Source organism: Condylura cristata, unplaced genomic scaffold (assembly GCF_000260355.1).
Source record: "Condylura cristata isolate star-nosed mole 26May11 unplaced genomic scaffold, ConCri1.0 scaffold00037, whole genome shotgun sequence".
Lineage (NCBI taxonomy): Eukaryota > Metazoa > Chordata > Mammalia > Eulipotyphla > Talpidae > Condylura > Condylura cristata.
The window spans coordinates 10,103,405-10,106,418 of record NW_004567138.1 but is presented as its reverse complement, the minus strand read 5'-3'; positions in this window follow the sequence as shown (position 1 = coordinate 10,106,418).

Sequence of the window (3,014 nt, the reverse complement as noted above, 5' to 3'; positions counted from 1 at the left end):
TCATCAAAGCAAAATCTGAGAGACTGTCATAGACAAAAGGAGTTCAAAGAGATGTGACAATAAAAACTACTCTGATGTCCTGAATGGGACTGTGGAACAGAAAAAAGATATAAAATCTAAGATGTCTGGGTGTAGACATTACTTCACGTAGGTTCATTAATTGTGACAAGTACACCATACTTACATAAGATGTTACTAACAGGAGAAAATGAAAATAAGGAATACAGGTCTGCAATAGTTCTCTAAGTCTGAAACTTCTCCAAATTATAAGTTTTGTAAGAAAAATAAATTGGGGCCTCCCTGGTGGCTCAGGGGTTCAAGACACAGCACTGTCAAGCAGACACTATAACATGAGTTTGATCCCAGCCAGGGAGGTGACCCACATGGTGCAGTAGACCTCTTCTGCCTTGACCACTGCTCCCCTCAGCTGTGTATTTCAGTAGATCTGCCTGCTCTGCTCCCCACTCTGTCTCTGATGAATCTTCTCACTCCTCACTCTTCTGGCCTATGTGCCATTTCTTATATGCATAAATAAATCTTTAAAAAAAAACAACAAGAAACAGCAAATGGCTGTGTAGTTAAAATGCTTCAGATTAGAAATTGAGGAGGAAAACTAAAACTTCTTTCAAAACTAGCATGGCAAAAATATTACACATACAAATTCACAAACTACAAATGAAGGGCAATTACATATGCTAATGCAAAATTCTTACTAAAAATAAAATGTCTCTTCATTGAAACAACCTAATAAGAGGACATCATCCTGTAATATAAAATAGTTTACTATTAGTTGATTAATAATTATAATGAATTTACATGAACTTTCAATGATCACTGAAATGCCTTGAGGTAGTTTCTATTAACACCATTTTAAAAACTCACGTTTTTCCCATAAAAATAATACTAGGCCTAGGACAGCTTACTGCAATAGAGGTGCAAGTCAGAAGGCTGCTAGCAGCATGCCGAAAGCATAAAGTGAGACACACTTCTGGTAAACTCAGCTAAGACAGGAGCACCTCCATCAGCAGTCCTGTTTAGCACTGTTTTTAAAATGCCAGTGAGTAAGATTATCTAAAACAATGAAGTAAAAGTTATGAATCTCAAAAATAATCACCTTGTTGACTCCCTCCTGCCCAATAGTTGTATACAATGTGTGCAAGCTTTGTTTTTGGTCAAAAACCAAGGGAAAAGATGACAATTATGGAGAAAAGGACTGAGTTACAGAAACATTCAAAAACACTTTAAGAACTTGTAATTTATCTGAAGATAACTGTAAAGTTCCACTTTGGGAGAGAGATAAACCTCCTGGCTGGGAAAAGACAGCACTGTAAATGTGTCAGCCCCTCTGAGGATGATCTGCCCTGTGAATGTGGGGATCATCAGAATTTCCATGTAAATTTTTTGTGGATGGGGAAGAGGAGAGACTGAACTAATGTTCCCAGAATCAAACCCACTTTGGGGTCTGGCTCTCACCTCCTAACCAGAGGGTCCCTGCATGACAGGGAGCAAGCAGCATTGGCCCTTCTGCATTGGCTCCCTGGCAGAAGCCAGAATGTGGGTCACCCACATGCCATGAGGACAGGGCTGCTCAACCAACCCTCCCAGCTCCTGCCCCACTGTGTGTCTGTACTGAGCCCTGGGGATGAGAACAGGGCTCTCATGGAACACTGGAGCGTTTTGGACAAGACTAGCTAAAAATGCAACGATGAAGTTGATGTACATCTGTAATCTAACCTGGGCTACCTTTCAGGCCTCACCTCTCAGCCCCAAATCATGCCATGTTTCCCAGCCATATATGGTACCACCTGCCCTCCCAACTGCTCATGCGGGACACGAGAGAGTCATTTCCAACCACTTGTCTTTATCCAACTAATCACTGTTTCCACCCAGTTTTCTAAATCCATCCATTCCATTCATTCTGTCATTATTTCAGGGCCCCGCTTTGGAAATCCCTAAAGCTCATTCTCGTCAATTCCACACATTTTTCTCTACCTCAAATATAATCCAAGAGGCACTATTGGCCCACTCGCCTCCCAGGGAACAAGTGTCACCAGGCACTCTAGAACAATGTCAGATTCTCTGTTTCCCTGATTCACAGACAAAATGCAGTCTTCTGCCTTTTCTAGACTGCAGGAGACTGGGAGTAATGAATGTTTCTGTGCTTCCTCATCTCAGGCTTTCACTTAGTCCGATATGGGCTGGCCTTCATCTTGCTCCTCTGTAACTTTTCAACTTCCACCCAAACAATGAACTTGAGCATTGCTATGCCAGCTATGGTGAACCACACAGCCCTACCCAGCCAAGCCAATGCCTCCACAGGAAGTCATCCCACTGACGCCCAGGACAACTGGAATGGAACACTAAAGGAATTTAAGGTGATTGTGGGTTAATGAGACTCCTGACTGTTTGTTTCACTCAAATGGTTTGACATAAAGATTATTTATTGAGCACCTGCTATGTTTCAAGAATTACATTACCCAAGAATAGAATAAGTATCTAAAGAAATTATCCCTCTATGTAGTGTATGTAAGTATTACCAAGAAAGAAAGTAGAATGAAGGAAATCGATTTCATCTTTTAGTGGATATAAATTCTTCCTTACAGTGATGAAAAGCAACCAAAATAGGTATCATCGATTTATGATCACTTCCGCTTTCAAATATTTTTATTAACTATCTCTGCTGCTTACTTACAGTTATGCCTTTTTAGGCTGTCTTATATTTATTGGCCTGTTAATTGTGTAATTGAGGAGGTAACATAAAATATATACATATACATGCATACTTGTGATTTTTATGTTTATGTGTGTTTTCTTGATGAAATTGATAGGTCAGAGGAATTGAAGACAGATGAAAGGAAAGAGAACTGCCAGCTATTGTTATTTTTCCCCTCAAGCCCTCACAGTAAAGCTTAACCAGATATCCCATTCTTTATCTAGGCACCTGTCTATGACTGGAATCCTGAGATCCAGGGAATCCTCCTTGGTGCCCTCAGCTATGGCTCTCTCTTGGCTCC